The sequence below is a fragment of the Grammomys surdaster genome, unplaced genomic scaffold (assembly GCF_004785775.1).
Source record: "Grammomys surdaster isolate TR1022 unplaced genomic scaffold, NIH_TR_1.0 126178, whole genome shotgun sequence".
NCBI classification, from domain to species: Eukaryota; Metazoa; Chordata; class Mammalia; order Rodentia; family Muridae; genus Grammomys; species Grammomys surdaster.
The window spans coordinates 4,293,345-4,315,876 of record NW_021620984.1 but is presented as its reverse complement, the minus strand read 5'-3'; the positions used below and the strand labels follow the sequence as shown (position 1 = coordinate 4,315,876).

At 35.8% G+C, this 22,532-nt stretch overlaps 1 long non-coding RNA gene across 1 annotated transcript in view; it reads left to right on the top strand.

Moving 5' to 3' along the window:
* Positions 1-350: 350 nt before the first annotated feature.
* Positions 351-22,532, top strand: part of LOC114612655 — a 44,605-nt gene continuing 22,423 nt past the window's right edge. The window contains exons 1-3 of the long non-coding RNA XR_003710066.1: positions 351-403; positions 14,145-14,291; positions 16,733-16,901. This is a non-coding gene — a long non-coding RNA (uncharacterized LOC114612655). The remainder of the gene's footprint in view (positions 404-14,144; positions 14,292-16,732; positions 16,902-22,532) is intronic.

Here is a 22,532-nt window from a genome sequence, read left to right as displayed (position 1 = left end):
TGGGGAAAAATTATGGCTTGAAGGTCTTAATTATTTCCTTCCTTCCTTCCTTCCTTCCTTCCTTCCTTCCTTCCTTCCTTCCTTCCTTCCTTCCTTCCTTCCTTCCTTCTCTTCTCTCTCCTGCCCTCTGCATTCAGAGCCTATCTACAGTGTCTCCATGGCCTTTCAAGGTCAGGAAATTTTCCTTCTGGTCTGACTCATGTACAAAAATTGAACTTACCTGGGTGATTGCAGCTGCTACTACTTTTATCCTTTGCTTCTAATTATTGCCAGATGCAATCTAATTAAACCCACCAGGTGTCTCCCCTCAGGTTAGAGTACCTCATGGAATCCTTGCTAAGGGTAAAGTAGGGAATAATGGAATGCCAAATAGGTAATGAACCCTTCACGAGGAGGATGATAGGTAGGCTTTTAAAGATTTAATTCATCATTATAGTAGAAGAAATAAGAAGAAGTTAGCTAAAATTGTGTAGGCAGTGATACACAAGATTGTTCTGTCAATTTATTGCTCAGGAGCGTATTTATTACTGCACAGGTTTTTCCTCCTTAATCTAACTGAATATGCAGTTTAATCTTTATACTAAATATATCAATAAAACTAAAAAAATACCATGTGTTATTTTTCAAATAAAAAACCTATGTTTCTTTTAGTTTCACAAGAATATTCATGTAATAATTAGTACTCAGAATATGCAGAAATAAATTATAATATTATCTTACAGGTTCCATTACTTTTGAAAGAGCACAAGCTAGGTTGTTACCATTTTTGAAAGAAGAAAAGTGTTTTTTTCTTTAAATTCATTTCTGTGTGTGTGTGTGTGTGTGTGTGTGTGTGTGTGTGTTTGTGTGTGTGTGTGTGTGAACATGTGGATGTGTTTGTGTGGTGTTGGTGATGTATGTATTTGAGTCATTTGGGCATGTGCCCATGAAGGGTACAGGATAAGGTTTAAAAGTTCCCTTTGTCCTTTTCATCTTCCATCTTGGGTACAGGGTTCTAACACAGGTCATCAGGCTTCCATTACAAATGCTTTAATAAGCAGAACCATCTTTTCTATTTGAGCTTATTTCTTAAAAATAACTAGTGCCAAATCACTTATAATATAGGCAGTACTGTACTAAAAGTCATAATTCCTAGTAAATCACTTGGAGATATGTAGATGTTGGATACTTTATTAGAAAATGTTTGGAAATATAAATAAGAGCTATAAGTAAGAGCTATAAATAAATTTTCTTTAGTTTCTAAATGAGAAGATATTTATTTTCATATATCAGAGACTCATTGTGATCTTAATTTATCTTGTTTGTTCTTCGATTTGTTGCATGTAAAATATTATTGATATGCTTAGATATTATATTATGCTTATAATCACAATATATTTGCAGATCCATAATTTCTACATCCATATAACAGTAAATGACATCAGTTAATAATTTTGTATTAATACTATTAGAAATATTAATGGTATCAGTCTCGATTCTTTTCCTGTAAACTTTAATACTGATAAATAACACATTTTATTTCTCATTTCTATGACTAATGTTCAATTTCCTTAATAACATAAAATATTGTATCTAAAATTATTATTAACATAATAAAATAATACAATCAAATATATGTGTAAATTAATTTTAAGGTAATTTTGATGAGTTATATCAAAATAACATTTCATTTTAGGTATGAGTATTTAAACAAAGTGTTATATAATCAAAATATCTAGTATAACTTTTCCATTAATTAATTAATTAATTCTCTTTACATCCCAATTGCAGGCCGTCTCCTTCTAGTGTGACTGATTTTCATAAAATAAGAATTTAAAAAATGTAATAAAAATTTGAACAAACGTTGTAACATACATTAAGAGCTAGAACATTTATACAAAAAATTAAATGAGATTTTTTTCTACCTTGATATCGTCAGTGAATATATTTTTATATGACAATGAAATAAGTTTTTATTTTCTTCTATTGGCAAAACCAGAAAACTCAAAGTGTATTTTAATAATATTAACCTCCTTTTATAATATCATATTGTCTTATAAATGCTTTGTATTCAAATACTGTGATATAATACCCATAATGTCTCTTAATTTTGAGATTAATGTATTTTATATAAAAATTTTATTAATTCTGTGCAGGTTAAATCATTGTTAAAGGAGTTTTATTATTGATAAGGTTCATTCAACCAGTATATTTCTTTTTTCCTTTGTGCTTCTCAATGGATTTGATATAAAATTTTAGCCTTTGTAGCTGACCTTCTAAAAGCCTATTTTAGCTTAAATTCTCAATGGCTTGATGACAAAGGTTTCTATTACATTGTACTAAACTTTACCTATTACTTCATAGTAGATACTACTAATTCTCCAGAAAGATTTCAATGTAATTTAAACTATTTACCAAAATGAATACTCTGGAATTTCATTCTTGTTATTCCTAGACATTCTTAATGATCAAGCTGGGTTATGTTTTTACACTCTTCTCTGGACTTTCAAGGATACACTCCAAGACTACGAAAACTAGATTAAAACAATAACACACCAAGTATAGCCCCAGGCTACAGCTTCAACTGACACAAATCATCTTTCACTAGACACACATTATAGCCTCTAACACAAGTTGACTTGGCTGAGAAAGTTAGTGTTTTCCAAATTGTAGCTCCATTTATATGTTCTCATAAATTGGAAGCAAGAAATCATAAGGTTTTGAGACTTTCCAACAAAATAGGACTGATAAAACTTAAAATGCCTTTATTATAATTCTTAATCAATCAGCCTTAACCAGTGTACTTTATGAATAAGTGGTATAGATATTCTTGTTTGCTGCTGGTTATGCAGAAATTTTTGGATGAAGGCTAACCTAGGTTTAATGGCTCTTGAAAATTGTATATTTGTCTTAAATTTGGAAATTTGGTAATATAAATTGTAAGAATGAGGAAACTGTGTGTCTGGATGGTTATTTTTAATTGCAACGTATCAACACACATCATATTCTTTATTTTAAATCAATAGGAAAACAGGGCACAAATATATATATTAGGATGGGGTAGTTTTGAAACTGCAATAATGATACCCTTTACTCTGCATGTTAATTAAAATCTAAATAAAAAGTTTTTTGATCAGCTGTTTCCTCTTTAGTATCTAACCTGCTATGAGTATATTAATAAGCTTGTGAATAATCAATTAACTATGTGAGCATTATGAGGAAAACAAAGACAGTAATGCCTTGGAGTATATGATTTAATTGGTAATATCATTTGTAAAGAATAAAGTAAAATGTTTTTTCAGGAGTTTCAAGGACTTGAAAGATTCAGCCACAGGAAGCTTCACTTATAAGAACACTTATGTTTATTAAGATGCTTTTTCTTATACTTTTATAGGAAGTATGAAACATGAATACTTATAGAATTATAATTATTTGAAGCAGATTCCACTGATACTCTAGTTAGTGTGATGCCTTTAAAAATCTGCAAGTTTGTTGAGATAGAGCTATGCAAAGAAAAAAATTTGTAAGAAATTTATAATTATGACTATTTTCTTTTTTTTCACTCAACTTCCATACTTTTAACCTAGCAAATAGTTATGTTTGTCTATATTTCAAGCACATTTCACAGATAAGATACATCTCAAATTTATAACAAAAAAAAAATCCCCAAAGAAAGAAACATTCTAACACATTTTACTTCACTATCTTGGATGACTTTGATACACAAAATGTAAATAGCTAATAGTTTTACCTATAGAGATACTTTAAAAAGTAAGTCATAAATATTTCTTCAATAGGAAGTGTGCAAATATATATGTGAACAGTTGTTAGCAGCAGCATTAGCCAGTAGTTACTAATAATGTGTGGAATAATTGTATATTGATATGCTTGATGATTTGGATTTTTTTATTAGAATTCACAACAATAAGTTTATGGTCAATACCATATCTATTGTATCTAGTAACATCTTCTCCCTGTTTGGTGCAAGGCATACCATTGATTGATAAATTATTTTAAGGGATATATATAACAACAATCATTTGTATATATAGTCACAATCACTTGTATATACAATAGCAATCACTTCTATATATAATAGCAATAGTATATGTAATAACAATCACTGGTATATGTAATAGCAATCACTGGTATATATAATAACAATTAGTTGTATATATAATAATCACCGGTGTATATATAATAACAATCACTTGTAAACGATGACTGGAGAACACTAGTAGCTCCTTCAGGAGGAGCTTTGCATTATATGCTTTTTTTTTTCACAGCAGGCTGCAATGTACCTGTTTCACAGTCATAATACATCCCTGATAGAATCCAGATGATTTGGAAAACACTTGACCTCTGATTAGAAAGGTAAATGTGTACCTTTAGCAGTTGTTCCTAAGTTTCAAACTATTTGTTTCCAAAATTATGTAGCTCTCACCTAATTCTAAATATGGGGTTATCTTTTAAATCATTCAGCAAATGGTTCTGCCTAATCTTCATGTCACCTTCGAACCAGTGTAACATCTTGACAGGGAAGCAGCATTAGGTAGCATTTCATGAAGATACAAAATAGCTAGTTTCCATATTCATTTCCACACAGAGCTAGAGGGATTGAACCTAACAATAGTCTCTCCATCTATCTTAAGAATAATAACTGAGAGTTATAGGGAGAGATTTTTGTTAAATATAGAGCCAAGACAGAAGTTTGAAAAACAAAACTAGTAAGCCTACTTTCAGAATTTTGGGATAAGTCTCAATTATTTTCCATTGTCAGAGAAGCATCTTGTGTACACATTTACAGTGCAAATAGGTGTATGCTACATGTGCACTCACAGACTTTTACAAACACAAATAGCAACTGAGAGTTTTCAAAATTTTCTGAAAGCATACATACTGATTATAGTTATAAGCCTGTTTTTTTGTGAGATACTTTTCCTAAGGTTTTTCATTTCTCTGTAAAAGTACAAGATAAAATAAAGGCTCTGGGTAACATGTACAAAATAACATTGTTGTGTTTCTAAAGCAAAGAGATACAAGCTTTGAGATAAATGTTTCATTTAAAATTGCCTATTTTCTTGTTATTAGGTTCTATTTTTCTCCCAGTATGTTCTATTATCCTTAACTCAGTTTTCTAGACCCCAATTAGAATTGAGTGGCTTCCGGTCCTTGCCTTGTTGTGCAATCTTTTCTCATCTGTTATGTTTCTGCTCCTTAGATGACACCTTACATATTACCTATTCTGGGTATTTTCCGTTTATCACCTTAAGCATTTCTCCTTTGGAAAAAACCTTCCATTTTTCCTGCTTTATGAGACTGACCTTTATATTTGCTAAGAGTTGTATACCTACTTTTTTTTTTTAAAAGGAAAATAACAAAACAATGGTAAAATATCTTATATTCTAATAATTCATATCACAAATTATTTGCTGATGTATTCAAATGTGACTAAACCTTTCAATTTGCAATATTCTGCCTAAAAGGATCACTTAAGGCAACTGGAGTAGCTTTTAGTTATGTCTTTAAGGCTTAATGAAGTTCTTGTGTCATTTCAAGTCATTAGTATATACTAATTACACATGTAGCACCTTATCAGATTTTAGAAGATTCCATTCTGTGAGTTGATTCCATTCAATGATTAATAGTTGAGTGTTAGAATCAATTACTATTTATTTCCTTTTACTTATCAATCAGCATAGGTATTCCTATCCATGGTTTTAAACTATGTTAGAACCTCAGAATATTAGGGTTGGAATTGTAATGTCTCAAAATACATCTTACAACAAACATAAAAAAGAAACAAATTACACAAATAAATAGTAACATCAAAAACATATCAAAATAGCCATTTCCCAGCCCATTTACGTTTCCAGTGTATCCGGCTGACTCATTTTCAAACATACTAAAAACACAGTTTTATCTTAAAGAAACACAAAGTTTCAAAATATTGGCATTTTAATTGTTTAAAAATATACCGTGTTAAAAATCACCTACCACTCTGCTGTCTTGAGAGTTGCTCCTTCCCCATTTCTCTGTGTTAAACTAAATTTGATCTTGCCTAAAGGTGTGAGTATACTTATATGTGCAGGGACTTCAATAATTCATATTTTTGACATTCAGACATTATATGACCCAGTGAATATTCTTAATTAGTTGGGGAAGGAAGCATCTGTATGGATTCACAAATTATTTTAAACATGCTTTTAAATATTTTAAATTAGAGCTTCCAATTAAAATTGTACATGTCACATTGTCTCATTTAATTCTGCTGTTCTTTTTAGGAAGCACAGCCTCAGCTGAACAAGCCTCATTGATGTGAGCTGAGCTCAATTAGTTTCTGATGTTCTGCCAAATTGCCTCATTACCTGTCACGCGAACACCACTGACACTTCTAAAGTTGAGCTCTTTGCATCTATATTATTCTCTTTAGACTAAAAATAATTATTCTCATTAGAGTAGTAAAAATAAGCAATTTGCTAATAATGAATAAACTAATATGTTTGTAATATAAATAAAAGAAGGAAGATTTATAAATCAGTATATGTAAATAAGGTTATATATGCATAAACACAAATAGTGTGTGTGTGTGTGTGTGTGTGTGTCCAGAATGCTTTTGAAGTTATATACATTGTAGAACTTTTAAGAAACCCTTAGAGCTCTGCTATGATTGTTTTGTCTGCTGAGTTTTCCTCCTGTCACTACAGTTTATTATTAATGAGAGCAGTAATGATTATCCACTCTACATCTGTTTGAACTTGAAATTCACTTTACAGTAGAACCAGGAATCTTGTCATTGCTCATTGCAACTGAAGACCTCCGCAGAGGGGAGACCCTCACTCAAGTCTCAGAAAGTCGCAACCACCCAGTAATCTGCTCTAGACACCGTGTACTGGAGCAATAGCGAGGTTTATTAGGGCATGTGACAGCTATCTGCCGGTCAAGGAGTTGAATTGACCCCAACAGCCAGTTTGAGAGGGGTTTTTAAGGGGAAAAACCACAAACCAAGGAATGGGGAGGGGATGAGGGGTTGTTAAGGTGGCATAACATAAAAATAGCGGAACATTCCAAAGGAACCCAACCTACATGAGTCAGGGTCATGTGAAAGCTCTCTGTACACTTATCTTTCTCAAGAATGTGGTCCTGCCCTGTCACTGTGGCCTTGCCCTGTCACTGCGGTTACCAGCTTGGTTCTCAGCTTGGTTCCCAGCTTGTTTCCACCTAGTTCACTTGCATTCTTTCCTTTCTCTTTGCGGGTCGACCAGTTCCAGTAATGGTGACTGGTCTTTCCACATTCCTAACTTGCTTCATGGCTCAGTTTCTCAGAAAATTTTCCATGTCCTTATAAAGAAAGCCTAAAGAATATTTTATATGTCTAAAAAGGATTCTATATACCCAGTATCTATAATTTTTTACTCTACACAACCAGGGGCTTAAAATGACTTAAACTGCACCTAGACTACATTCAGGCAAAGGAGACATAAACCACTACCTTAAACAAGCTTTATTTGTAAAACCTTTAGTGTTGTTTACCACCTGTCAAAACACTGGACCACAGGTAAGATGCCTGTGGTTTTAACCCTTGAGTTTCTAGTCACTCAAATAGTTTGTCTCTTTCTCTTTATTGCCTGTTTCACAGGGAAATAGAACAGAAGTTGAAGATCTAATTAATGATGATGTTTTCAAAGCTCCTGGAGAGTTGGGTATCTACTAAAGAAGAACCCCCCATTTTCTTTTGGCCTGAATAGCTGGCAGAAGATCATTAATAAAGCAAACCCTTGCAATCATTAAGTGCTTCATGATACTGCAATGTACTCTTGCTGTAAAGTTCCTGTTCATGACTCTCTTTCAATCCCAGCTGTACTTTACAATCACTTGGAGGGGTTTTTGAAAATACCACTTGCCTAGGGTCTACCATATACCAATCAAATCAGAATCAAGAGGGGAATCTTGAGATAGGAATATTTGGTGAAAGCTCCACAGATGAGAGTGCTGCACACAGATTCAGGAGAACCCCTGTTCCCTGAGCTTTTATCTTATACACAAGAATACACATCACAGCCACTGTGGCGGCACAAGGCTTTCTTTGGTTCTTTAATCTGTCCTCTGTTTTAAGTAATCCTCAAATGGCTCTTCTGAAAGTAAATATATCATGAATACAATTTTCTCTTGCCTTAAATTTTATTTAATATGTCTATAGTTTAACACTAGCACTTGCATCCTTATAAGGTTTTCAGTGCTATTTTTTGGGGGAATTCAAATAATACAAGTGATTAAGTATTTGTATAACTAAAATGTATGCATTTTAGTATCTGCCTAAGGATGAAAGGATTCTTTTTCTCTTCTGTGTTGTAAGATTAAATGTAAAAAAAAAAAAATGCTACTGTTGCCTTGGTTACAAACTTAGGGTAATTATTAGGTGATTGGACCATCTGAGTTTCTCTCCCACTCATTTTATGTTGATTTTATAATACATTCTTGTTGGTTATTAATGTTCTTGGAAAATATGAGTAAGCTGGAGTCTACAAACACTGAACAATAAGACTTTCAGGGTAGAGAAAATGTGTTCATGTGTTGAAGGGTCCATGCCCTCAGCAAGTGGTACAGCACAGTTTCTTTTGCCACATTTTCCATATATCAGGGATAATCAGCAAACGTAAAGATGTCATGAGAATAATATATAAGCTGCCAGCTACACTGCATTCTGGGTGGTGTGGAAGATATTTATCCCTCCATGCCCTCAAGATGTAGATGTGAACTTGGGCCATTCTCCAATGTCCCTCGTGGTTAAGTGGCATAAGTGGCAACACGGACACAAACCAATGCTTTGGTCCTTTATTTAATCCCAACATTTGACTTCCTTTTAAATTTGCAAGCATTATACTGATGGATTTACTATTTTATTTATAGGGCTGTCTTAGTTAGCGTATTGTCGCTGTAACAAACACCATGATGAAGGCAACTCTTACAAGGACAACATTATATTGGGACTGGCTTACAGGTTCAGAAGTTTTGTCCATTATCATCAAGGTGGGGACATGGCAGCATCCATGTTGCAGGAGGAGCTGAGAGTTCTACATATTTGTCTAAAGGCTGCAAGAAGAATACTGGCTTCTAGGCAGCTAGGTTGAGGATATTTGAGCCCATCTCCATAGTGACACGTTTAATCCATCAAAGGCCACACCTACTCCAACAAGTCCACACCTTCTAATGGAGCCAATCCCTGGGCTGAGCATATGAAAACCATCACAAGGACCAAGGGATAAAGTTGGAAATTATTACAGTTGCCGACTTAAAACAAATAGCTCCCAAAGGTTTTCTTTTTCTTTTTCAAAATCAGTTATCTCATCAGACTTTTGTAATATTACAGATTGATATAGAGATTTAAAGTCCTTAATTCCGTGAATATTCTCAAAGTCTGTTTATTTATTTTTTTTTCCAGTTTTGGTTTTGTTTGTTTGATTGTTTTGCCCTTCAGTTCTTGGTATACTTAAAACACAGACCTGAGAGATGCTGAGTTAATATTCATCTTGCAAGTACAAATGGTTTTAGTTTACTTAATAACTAGGTCACAGGATCTTTATTCTTTAATTCTTATTCTCAGTAGTTCTGTAAGGACCATACTTAGAGAAGATGTTGGTACCTGTCATCCTCTGGATATGTAATGGTCCTTCTGTACAGAGCCTTAAAAAACCAGGGCCAATGTGTTTTGACTTCAATTATTTTTGAACACCTTTTTGTGAATTATACTTCTATGGATTTTTTTTTAAATGCTGAAACTTGACTCCTCATCCTAATTCCCCGATTCAATGATTAAGAGTTGGGTAGAGCACTGCTTTCTGTTTTTGTTTCTCTAAAACATCACATTTGATTCTAGTCTCTTCCCTTTCCTGCCACATTATTGTGAACCTTGGGGAAAAACATGATTGGAGACACAGAAATTGGTTTTAAGATGTCACTTCATACATCTCCTTCTCTCTTTATCACTCCATCTTATATCTGTGCCTTTCCTGGGATGCAGAGTCAAAAAGAGTTCAGTCCTTTGAAGTATCACTTAGGGAAAGGTGACTTTTGGAGAAGGTTTGTAATTCAGGGTCTCTCAATATTGGCATTATTGACATATTTGAAATAATAATTCTTCATTATCATTTCATAGCAGGGGTATATCCTATGCCCTGTAGGACTTTAACTACACTAAGAGAAACAGCTACCAGTACCACCTTCCCACCCATAGGTGAAACCCAAAAATGTCACCACTATTTTAAAATACCCCTAATGAGACAAAATGTTCCCTTCCCTCATTGAAAATGAATGATCCAATTCATATAGAAGTGTTTTATTGGCATCTTTCATTAATTTATAATAGCAATGGAAATATAGGATTTTACCTTCATTGTCAAAGTAAATTCCTGTTTCAGACAATGAGAACTGAGGATGTGAGTTTCAGTTTGACATGTCTGTTTTTCTCAGCATAGAGTGAACTTCTTTTTTAAAAAGTCTATGAATAGATAACTAACCATTATATCTCCTGTCCCTTTATTTGCAGTGAGATATTTGATGCAGCTCCTATCCTGTCATGATTGTCGTTCGTGTCATTACTATTCTACAAGGGTTGACATTCTATATGACCCAAAGATGGTGGAAACTGGAAATAGAGGCTACAGTATCAGCTTTGTAGACAACCTCAGGGTAGTGTTACATTGGCTATAGAAGTATACACACACACACACACACACACACACACATATATAATTTTTAAGTTAGTTAATAAAAACCATAATGGAATTTTTCAGAACCATAATGATGTTTTAATAGAAATGCCTCTATTTTACATATTAAGAGACAGAAACTCAGGTGATTTAAATAATTTATAAAAGTCTCTCCATGGCTAATGAGTGTCAGAGCCCACACTAAACATGGCAACCTTCCCCCTCTCTCAACAGTTTATTCTGTTGTGGTTTGATGTCTTTTCTAACAGTCTGAAAACTGTATATGCTGCTAGATGCATGTGAAAGAAAAAACAATGGACGGCCAATCACAGCACTATAATATTCATTGCGTATGTGTGTGCTAAGGGGCTTTTGCATGATGTTTATGTTTTTTCTCCATTGAAACTTGCAAAGAGCTTATGAATTATTATTTTCGGATAGAGTGCCTAGCATACACTGAGATGGCTTAGCTAGCCTAAAACTGGATTTCAAAATTCTATTTAATCTTCTATTAGTAGTACTCAAACTAATTTTTTTTTTAGCCTTTTGGATAAAGTGACTAATCATGATAAGGAACTAATCATGATAATAAAATTATGTCTTTTTTTTCAGAGGAGACTGTAACACTCTGTAAATTTATTATTGTCTTGCTATTTTTTTGTACTCACACATATCTCAAATTCACAGCCAAATTTAAGAGTACAGTATTTAATTACTAATTAATGATGGTCTTCATTTTCATCTCCATGGCCCCTGTTGTTTTTCTTGGAGTAACTGCACTAAGAACATCTATTCAGGCAGTTAGAGGATAAAGGGTTAAGAAATATTCATTAAAGTTCATTACTCCACTCCAAACCCATTTCTACAGTATTCAAGGGACTTTTGTAGTTTCGCTCTCTATCTGGGAGTGCAGTGTTTCTCAGTATTTTGGCTGCAGTGTTCCCCAGTTCTTTGACTAGAGTGTCCTCCAGATCACTGCAGTGTCCCCCAGATCCGTGGATGCAGTGTCTCTCTAATTCCTTGGTGTCAGCTATGATGACATTTAGTTTTCAGTTAGTTTCAGCAAGTTGTCATCCCAGCTTCTTAGCCTAGCGATCATCTCCCTTTTCTTTCGTGTTATTTTCTTTTCTCCGCATAGCTAAGTACCATGTATTCACTGTATTACAAACTCTGTGCAACTTGGCAGAATGCTAAACCACAAATCAACATGAAAGCTCGAGCCAGGTCACATAATACATCTCAACATGCTAAATGAGTCGAAATCCTATACACCTTTTTAAATTGCCTGTTTAGCTCAATACATCTTTCCACGTTGAAATTCTATGTTCTGCCAATATGACCACTGTATCTATCTTTGAGATAATAAGTTGAACATTGCAAATGCCCTCACTGCATACAGTAAAAATAACTGATCCATGAGTACATTGGGTCCTACTCTAGTTGAGGTTCAAAATTCTGCTTCATTCCTAATACTTCACTATATTGCTTAGACACTTTTTTGAATGTGAATAACCCAGATTTTATTCCAGAGAGAAAGCACATCCCTTAGGATAGAATTCAGGTGAAGTGCTTTAGAATATATATTCTGCTGGAAAACTTGGAGATTTTTGTCTTTCAAATGAAAGTTAACACCATGGTGGAGAAATTAAATGTACTGGGAAACTTTCTTGAATTCCTAAACAATTAGAAGAAATATGTACTACAGGATAAGTAGGGAGGCTGTCTCCCCACCATGTTAAATGGTAGCATTTGGTGATTTCCATGCAGTAAATATTCCATCTCCAACCATATGAAAGATGCAACGTTATACTACTGAACAGAGCAGGCTGGGATTAGATGTGAAAATCAGCTCTAGTTAGGTAGTGTGCACTCAAGATGTTGAACTGTAAAGAAAGTCCAAAAAGAACTATGGTAGGCTGTTCTGTGATGCAACTTTAGAGGGCATGGACTACCAACACAAGACTTCCTGTGTGTTAATCCAATTCTTAGAACAGACAAGCACATTAATAGAAAACTAGTTAATTAAGTAGAGCCAATCTCTCACACATTGCAAATAAAACTCTTCTCTAAAAAGAAGCACATTGGCTATCATTTACAAGCTTGTTATAAATGCAAATACTAGATGCGTCTCCAACATCCTGTCAACTCTATAAGGTGTCTGCAGGCGTCATAGACACGGTAAATTTTGAGAGGCACTGAGTTAGGTAGTCACTGCATTCTGCAAAAGAATCTGTAGAAATTTGATCTGTTTGATCTCATCAAATCGTTGGTGCTCTGGCCCACCAATTTTTTTTGGACATGCAGTACAGAATCCATGTGGCAAAAAGAAATGAACTTTTAAACACCTTCTCTTAGGTCAAAGTGTACATGGCACAGCTCTGGTTCAGTGAGTAGACTCACTGAACAATCACAAGATTAAGACTCAAATCTATGAGGTGAGAAAAATTCCCTTTATTTATGACCTAGTGGGAAGAGAGAGAGTTCTAATTTAATGATTTTCCTCTCTGTGCTCTCTGTTCACATTCTGTTAAGCAGCCACAATTTCTCCACAATCTGCTGCAGAGGGTATGGGGGGCATCAAGTAACTAAAACTGATGTTAATGGGTTAGAGTTGATGACTATTTCTGGCTGGCATAGTAGCAGTGACAGGGTCAGCCAAGCCATGCATGGCTGCCTTAAAGGCTCTGTCCCTGGCAGTAAGGAGAGACGGGTAAGGACATGAAGGTGAGTAAGGTCCTTCCTTCCTGTCTCCGAGGACAACTTTTAGCCTCTAGACATCAACCTTTCAACCTCTTTTTTCCCTCCATTCTGGAGCCATCACAAAACCAAGCTGCCTTTCTCCTGTCTTGCATGACCTTCTTATTTCTTACAGAGACACTGTTTCCACCACTGAGATTACCTGTCTCTTGATTTCTTCCTATCTTAATATCTAACAATAACATAAAGAGACAAAGTTGAAATTGTTGAAAACATTTCATTTGGAATCAAAGCATCTCTTGGCAGAATCAAGGCAACTGCAGGTAAGTTGATTTTGAACTCTTACCTGGATATTTTGAGTATATTTTCTGCTGAATTTATTTCCTCATTCAGAAATGCTACCGATGTTTCGTAGCTCGGTGACCAGAATACCCTGAGCTTTTAGCTCCTAACACTACATGCCATGGGATAAACACACAAACTGCTACATAAACAAGGCCTTCTTAAAATCAGCAAGAATTCAGATATGTCTACTAGTCAAGTTCATGAACAGTGCCCATATGGCCTTCAGTCTGTAGGGCTCAGTATTTAGCTCTACGGTTTACACAAAGGTGTTTTCTCTTTCACATTTGTCAGCATTGCGGATTTGAATTCAAGCTTTACTACTCCTGGCATTCTGTTTCTTTATCATTTTAAAATGCTTCTCTTAAATCATAGCTTTGCCTCTTTTTTTTTTTTCAGATTCCATCTATTCCTCAGAACCCAACAAAGTGGTAGAGGTTTTGCAAAGCCTGGCACTACATACATCCTGTGTTTGCTACTTTCTTGGCAAGGAAAATGAAGTCTCTGAGCTTCAGTTTCTTTTGAAGAGAATCATCTATTTGGAAGTGTCTTATAATTTAAAAGGTAAGACTATGATGTGTAAATACCAGGAATAGTATACAATAGTTATTAAAATACAAATATTCAATTTCCTTTTATGTTTTATAATGACTATACTAATTAAGTTTTTTAATGTCTCAGAAAAACATCTAGGATTGTATCAAGCCTTATTCTTCATTTTACTTTTATAGTGATGCTCTTCAACACATATTTATGTCACATTGAACCATAAGGTATTGTTATTAATGACAAATATCTGTCACTCACTATATGTTTTACCAGCTACTATACATTGCTTTTATAAATGCATTACCTTTTTCATTCAGATCTTATGAAACACTACAGTTTGGGAAAAAGCACTTGTGGAGAACTTGACTTCTGAATGATAGTATTCAGATAGAATTCATATAAATAGGTATGGTTCAAAGAATACGTTTAAAGAAATACTGAAAAAATACCAAACTCAAAAATTTCTTTTATTTTGATTTTGAGTATTACAATCTGAAAATTCTCTTCAAATCAAATCTAACAAATTATCAAATAATAGTTTTAACAATTCCTCAATGGGAATTAGATACAGCATTTCAACATATCCCTAATAGCAAAGTCCAACATGTTTGACTATATACTTCTTTAGATGATCTGCATTAATAAAATCTCAGTCTCTCTCTCTCTCTCTCTCTCTCTCTCTCTCTCTCTCTCTCTCTCTCTGTGTGTGTGTGTATGTGTGTGTGTAAGCAGTCTGTATTTAGGGGATAAAGGGCATCACAAGCTTCTTTATAAAATATCATTGTAAGTAAACTGACTCCATAAGCATGTGAATTAGACCCAGGAACTTTAGCTCCCTAGAGCCAGAGAATGCCTTGGAGCTCAAGTGTTGAAAGCGCTAGAAAAACCTAAAGCACTCAAGTTATTTCTACATACACATGACCCTAATAAAATATCCCTCCAAGGTCTATGCCAAGTACTGAGGCAATCCAAATAAAAAAGAGTGTTCTGGGCACTCACAAAATTCACAGGACAGGCTCTGACACCAAAATCATGAAGAAAAAGTATTGCATTTCATATGCTGCAAAGACCATGCCAACAATTGGTGGCCATGAGGACTTAGCATATGACTCTTTCTACCTCCTTCAGAAGGTGAATCCCATACCAGACCCCTGGTGGGTGTTGATAACACAGTTGCACAGGACACAGTGACGCAGATTGTAAGTAGACATGGTTTCACGCCACTTTAGATTTGGGGATGGAGATAAACCCTGAATTTACAGGCTTCCCATTCCTTTTCGGTGTCAGAGAGATTAATCTGGGGACAAAACAACACATTCCCTATCCTAGTCAGGCATGGTTCTCCATTCTGCAGTGCTTATGATGAGTCAGAGCAGAATTTTAGACAACCACCTTTTCTCTGGCATTTGAAACCAAACTATCTCATAAAGATCTAACTAGATTAAAGAATGCATGTTCCTTATTTTAATAGAGAGACAAGGAAATGTGGGAGTTATGCAGAAGTCAGGTTTTTGTTGGAAAGGTTAAAATCTCCCATTTAAACTCATTTATTACAAACGAGTGGGGTGACGTGAACTGAAGGTCTTAGACAGGATGGTAGAAAAGTATTTTATAAGTAAACCATGCCTGTCATACAGACGGAACTAGATGCACTTTGGATCGTGATGCTTAGTATAATTGCAACACAAATAAAGATTAAAAATAGAAAATACTCATGTGTTAGAAAGACACTGAGGACATTTAAAAAACCACATTTATGGGTAAGGAATGATTTATTTGGTAACCTGGCTTACACACATACATGAGGACCAGAATCTAATCCTCAGAAGTCACATTTAAAAAGCCTTGAATCATGGGGAGTTATTCTATTCCCTGAGCTGGCGTGCAGAACCAGGTGGAACCTGGAGCTAACTGGCTGAGTTCTGGGGGTGGGGGGAGAGAGAGAGAGAGAGAGAGAGAGAGAGAGAGAGAGAGAGAGAGAGAGAGAGAAAGAAGACATCTCATCTCAAGGAAAAGATGAATGGTTCCTGAAAAATGGTACCCAAGGTTATTATACAATCCATATATTAAAGCTTGTGCACACACATGCATATGAACACACATATACACACACATCTACACATATGCACACTTGTTAAAATTAAGCATAGACGAATATCTACCTCTTACTATTGTCCTCAGATTATACAATGACAATCTTTGTAAGAGAACATTCTAAGAATTATAAGACCTTAAAATAAAGGTGCATCCATGAAGTCGTTTGATCTTATTATCATCCATTTCTGTTCATTCTTATTCTTGACAAGTCTTCACAGAGGCCTGAGTACTAGCTTTTATGAACCTCTGACTTAGTTCAGTTACAGCTGGGAATTTGAGCCTCGGTGAGCACACAGGGAAATCACCCTTCTGAGGACTGTCTGTTCTCTACCTCAGAGCCCAACCACATACTCTTACAGGAGAGAAAACTGCCTAATGGCACCCCTGTGAGTGTACTGTTCTGAGGTTGCTGAAGTATAAAATACAGCATTTTCCTTGCCTGGTAGCCGTTCCATCAATTGTATTATAATAAAAGATAGCTACCTCCCTCTAAACCTAAGGAAAGGAATTGGCACAGATTCAAGGGAGGTGAGGAGGCTGTGGGGGGTCAAAAGCAGGAAAGGCATTTCCTTCTGTTTATATATTCAGAATTATCATGACCTGGCCCATGGAAGGCTGTTGCTTACCGCTTTGTGATAGGTTGAGAAAAACAATCAAGGTAATAAAATATATTTTTCAATTGTATCTGTTAAAAGTACTGAGTCATTAAAATGTGTGAGACTACAGAAACCTCTAAAACTTGTACAAAATCTACATGACCATAATACATATCTGAGCATACTCAATGTAATACAGACAATACTGCCTTTCAGTTACTTTTAATGGGTTGTGAGGTTTTGTTTTGACTTTTTTGTGTGTCTTTGTGTTTTGTTTTGTTTTTATTGCCCTGGATGTAAACTGATGACAATTCACCCAGGGCCAAGCTTCGTGTCGATTATGATTATGCGTGATTGATTTCTGCCAATGTAGTTTTTGACTTGAGATGGATGCAATCCTCTCTGAAGTCATCTAAGTAACATGAACAGTCATTAGAATCACAAAGAGGCAGCTCAGGCTGAAGTGTTTTACATTACTTCTGTCCACATTTGCCAGCCCCACTGTTTTACTGCTTGAGGCATGGAAATAGCTGTCCACAGCACACCCACTTTTAGTGCCTCTCAGACAGATTCTCATCAAAGGAAATGGAAATGAGGCCACAGTGAGGGGCTGTGACTAGGATCAGCTCTCCATGGTTTCATGCACACGCTATTTGAGTCATTTCGCAGGCTGTACTTTCACATCCAGAATAGCATACCCTAACTATCGCAATTCCCATTTCAAGATGCACAGCTGTTAGAGTAAAGTCTGTTAGGAAGGCATGATAGCTCTCTCTCTTTCTCCAGAGAGACCAGCTTCATTCTCTGGACTTATCTCTTGAAAAAAAAAATCTAGAAAGTACAGGACTTCCTGCCTGCTACCCTTTTTACCTTGCCTTAGCTTCCTGACTTTAACCAATGCATTGATTAACCAGTGAAACTGGTGTATGTGCATGCTCATGCATGTACACACACACACACACACACACACACACACAAACGTGCATAAACACATGCATACACACACATACACATACCACGTACAAGACTCATACACACACCACTTACAAGCACACACACACGCACATACCACACAAACACACATATATACCACATATAAGAAGCACTTACACACTCCACACGTACAAGTGCACATACACACATGCACAGATCTTACACACACAGGGAAGCACACACACACATATTGGTGGCAAGCACTGTTCTAAACACTATGTATGAAGTGATCAGATTATGTCCATATCATGTGGTTTCTTCCAAAAGTTACCTGCTTCTAGAACAAGCCAGATAGTGACCCCACAGAACAACAAACAGAGCCTGATTTCACATGACAGCTACTGCTGTGAATAAACTAGAATCCAATAAACTAATGAAAAATGTAAAGTTTTGGTATGGGAACGGATGCTGAAAGCTCTCCCTTGTTTAACAGGTGGTTGTGAGAAATGAAACAGCATAGGATGCAAGTCAAGGGCATGAGCGGAGTCAAGGCTGTTGTGGAGATCCTGAGGAGAGAAGAGGAAGGTTTTGAGGACATCATGGCAGTGTGGCTGGCCAAATAACCAGTGGGAGTGAATGAAGTCAAGCCTTTAGTTCACAAGGCCTGTGAGATGTCTCTGAAAGGAAATGCCCCTGCTGTCAAGAAACCATGCTTGACAACCTCAGTTCAATTTCCAGGAACACCATGGTGGAGGGAGACAACCACTTTCTTCAAGTTGTCCTATGATCTCCACACTTGTGCTTAGCAGACAAGCAATACCCGCCCCCTCAAATGTACAAATAAAAATAAAATAGTTAAACTAAGGTAGTCACGGTACTCGGGAAGCCAGGATTACAATGAGCCGGGGACAGTTTAAGTTGAACTTGGTGTGATATGTGGTCAAAAACAAAAACAAAAACAAAACAACAAAACAACAGGGAGAAAAGCTGAAAGAAATGATATAGTACATTCTTATATCAGCAGTGGAAAACTGAGGAAGTCTTTGAATTTCAGCCTGTCTTCATCTTGGATGGACAATGAAGGCCTGCTCCAGCATATTGAAATTGAGAGATATGCCTAGGAATCCCCGCACAAGGTTCATGGAAGAGTAAACTACTGCACTCAATCAATATACTAAAACTACCTGGTACAACCCAATATCCTGTACCATCACTATAAATCTGTACATTAACTTTTTCATTCAATTTCTAAACATAAATTTAGTTTTATTAAGTTTCATATAATATAAGATAAACTCATGAGAGAAGATCAGCATTTATTTCTACTAATGAAAATTTCAAACTTTTTCTGACATTGCTAAGTAGTCTGTTTATATATTTGGAAATCTTAATTTTACTGCTGTCAGGCACACCCATGAAGGTACTAATTTGATTTTTGTTGTTGTTGTTTTTCTATAAGAAAATGCTATGTTCGACCATTCTTCTGATGTCTACTAGGTCAAACATTTTCAGAAAAATTGCAGTAAGCTTGTTTTTAAATTTTATTTAAAAAATAAAAGAAGTCTCTATTTACTTCTATATCCTCAAAACAAATCATTGCGAGTCTATCTTAAATATATATCCAAAGAATCTAATGTTTATTTTTGATATTTCTATTTACAGCATAAATAAAGAGGACCCTTGCATGAAGTGATGGAGGGTCCTTTAAATTTAATCATTTTTAGCTGGATTAGGAATGAATGATATTTAAAATAATTGCTTTTACTTACCCCTCCCTCTGAATTTTTTTGAAGTGGAGTCATCTCTGTGGGATTAATATGTCCCAATTTTGCCATTCTCCAATCAGCTACACAAATAATTGAGTACTTAAAGCTGTATCATTTCTTTTTTCATTTAAAGTCATTTGCATATGCTTAGTTTATGTACTTCCTTTAGAAATAGAAGTGTGTTCAAAATGGTTCAAGTCTCACTTATACTCTTTTTTATACTAAATAGAAAACTGATTTTCAGTCAGTGAGTAAATACTTCTATGGCTTTGCAAAGTGGTGTGTGTGTGTGTGTGTGTGTGGTGTGTATGTGGTGTGTGTGTGTGTGTGTATGTGTTGTACATGCCTGTACAAATGTAGGTGGTTTTTTGTCTACCTGTGTGTGGTGGTATGTATATTTGTTTAAATATACATACCTGTGGAAACCTAAAGTTGACGTTGACCTTTATGGAGTCTCTCTTAACCTTATTCATTAAGGCATAGTCACTCACTGAAGCCAGAACGGACACATTCTACACAGTCTAGTTAGCTATCTTGCTTGTAGTCTATGTACCAAGATGTTGTTAATACAGATCATTACTAAGCAGCTTGGTTTAGATGGTCTTTGGAAATCTGAACTCTGGTCCTGATACTTGTAAGATAAGCAATGTATCACTGAGCCAACCATGGCCTCAAAAAATATTTATATCTCTAAAATACTACCCTAACCACGACACCCAAGAATAGTATAGTAAGTTATTGTTTATGAAAAAAGTTTACTAATCTTCAGAGACACTGCCATATTGATTTTTGAAGTGGCTGTACTCGTTTGCACTCCCACCAGCAATGGAGGAGTGTTCCCTCTACTCCACATCCTCACCAGCATGAGCTGTCACTTCTGCTTTTGATCAAAGCAATTCTGACAGGTGTAAAATAGAATCTCAAAGTCATTTAGATTTGCATTTCCCTGATGGCTAAGGATATGGAACATTTTTTTAAAGCGCTTCTTCGCCATTTGAGATCCCTCTGCTGAGAGTTCTCTGTACCTTCTGTTCAACTGGATTATTTAGTTGGTTAAAATATAGTTTATTTGAATTCTCCTAACCATCACAGCAGGGCTGTCTGTGACTCTGTTGCCTGCATTTAGGACCCTTTTTTTTCCCTACTGCGTTGCCTTGTCTTGTTTTAATAGATGAGGAGGTGTCTAGTTTTACACCAAATTGATATGCCTTGGTTGATCGATATTCATGGGAGACCTGCTCTTTTCTGAAGAGAAGCAGAGAAGGAGTGCATGGGGGAAGGAAGAGAAGAGGAGAGATATGAGATGTGGATAGGGATTGGGAAGAGAGGAGGAAGGGGGAACTCCAGTTGAGATGTAAAATGAATGGATACATAAATAATAACAAAAATTAGCAACAGCAACAAAAACTTTTTGTTTCTTTTCTAATTAAACAAGATTATCATTTTACAATCTCTAAAGTTGTACAAGGGGAGAGAGTTTTTTTTAAATATATCCTATACTTAGACATAAATATTTATAACTCCATGAGTGTGTAAATGTTATATATGAAGGTATTTTACCAAGTTGTCATCTGCATTCATTTAAGGTGTTCAAATAAAGTTTTTGTTTAAAATATAAGGGATCTTTTGTGATTGGCTTACTTCACTCAGGATGATAATTTCTAGTTCCATCTATTTACCTAGGAAACTCTCGAATTCATTGTTTTTAATAGCTGAGTAATACTCCATTGTGTAAATGTACCACATTTTTTGAATCCATTCCTCAGTTGAAGGACATCTGGGTTTCAGAACACACATGGTATACACTCACTGATTATTGGATATTAGCCCAGAACCTTGAAATGCCCAAGATTCAACTCACAGGCCACATGAAGCTCATGAAGAAGGAAGACCAAATGGGGGTGATTCGGTCCTTCTTAGAAGGAGCAACAAAATACTCAAGGGAGCAAATATGGAGACAAAGTGAGGGAGAGAAACTGAAGGAGGGGCCATCTGAAGACCACTCCACCTGAGTATCCATCCCATGTGCAGTCACCAAAGGTAGATGCTGATGTGGAAGTCAGGAAGTGCATGCTGATAAGAGCCTGATATGGATGTCTCCTCAGAGGTCTTCAAGAGTCTGACATATTCAGAGGCAGATGCTCAAAACTAGCCATTGAACTGATAACGGGGTTCTCAATGGAGGAGTTAGAGTGAAGACTGAAGGAGCTAAAAGGGTTTGCAGCACCATGAGGAGAGCAACAATACCAACCAACCACAGCCCCCAGGGTCTAAACCACCAACATGGGAGCACTTAGGGAGGGATCCAGGGCTTCAGCTGAATAAGTAAGAGTGGAGGGCCCTGCTGGGCATAGGTGGAAGAAGAGATCCTTGACCTCATGAAGGCTGGATGCCCCAGGGGGTGGGAATTTTGAGGGTGGGGAGGTGGGAGTGGCGGGTAGGTAGGGGTTACATCCACAGAGAAGAAGGAGGAGGGGTGAGGGGATAGGGGGTTCCTAGGTGGGTGGGGGATGGGGTAAGGGGGCAACATGAAATGTAAAGAAAACATCCAATAAAAAAATTTAAAAAAAATATAAGGGATCAATTATGCAGAAAAGAGTTCCAAATTTATTAACTAGTGTTGCAATTTAAAACAATGTGTTTTAAAATGTAACTGACTACTTATTAAATTATGAATGTTCATAATCACTGATATGGTTTATGGCCTTCTATAAATGCTATAAACCACCCAGCACTGTGGAAAACAAGATTAGTAACAGATTGATTTTGGAGTGGAATATTTTAGTAATTTGGGTTTTCTAATCAACCAAATTATGGTAGGGTGCCTTTGTACTGTACAGTATTATTGTAAACTCGTCCTAATG